The sequence below is a fragment of the Poeciliopsis prolifica genome, unplaced genomic scaffold (genome assembly GCF_027474105.1).
Source record: "Poeciliopsis prolifica strain line A6 unplaced genomic scaffold, Auburn_PproV2 SCAFFOLD006, whole genome shotgun sequence".
In the NCBI taxonomy this organism is placed as follows: domain Eukaryota; kingdom Metazoa; phylum Chordata; class Actinopteri; order Cyprinodontiformes; family Poeciliidae; genus Poeciliopsis; species Poeciliopsis prolifica.
Genome location: NW_026562381.1, coordinates 16,586,891 through 16,587,483, shown reverse-complemented (window position 1 = coordinate 16,587,483; position 593 = coordinate 16,586,891).

The following is a 593-nucleotide window of genomic DNA, read 5'->3' as shown; positions in this document are numbered from 1 at the left end:
TCTGATTTTAACATAACTGTAGGTTTGGAACTTATACATTTTTGGTCAAAATCTCAATTCTGTTTATTCAGTGAAGTTATTCACAGTAGTAGTTATTTCAGAATTATATTAGTTAGGTAAAAGTAGAAAGCATGGTGTAAATCCACAAAAAAGTTTATACAAATGGAACTACATAAATAGTCTATAGCTATTTATTCTCTACCCCCAGCACCTATCAAGCCATAATTTTCTAATTCAGCCTCCAATTTCCATAAAGCTCATGCATTAAGCATAGTCAAGTAAAAACATTAACAGTGTGAAACACACTCACACCTGATAGGGGAAGCAATAAAAGCCTTAGTTTTAGCCTATTTCTTTCTCTTTTTTTTTCTTTTTTTTTTTTGTAAATTATTGATTAATGAAATAGCCATTTATTTGGCTTCCTTTTTTGTCATGTCATAAATTTACCAAAGTAAATCTAATCTGAATCCGAAGATTTTCAAATGTAACCTTATTTTGTGCGCTGTGAAGTATGTACAGATCTACACATGCGCAGTTCCATATGTGTAGCGTAAACGCAGCAGCGCAGCGTATGACGTTCACACGTTGCGCTG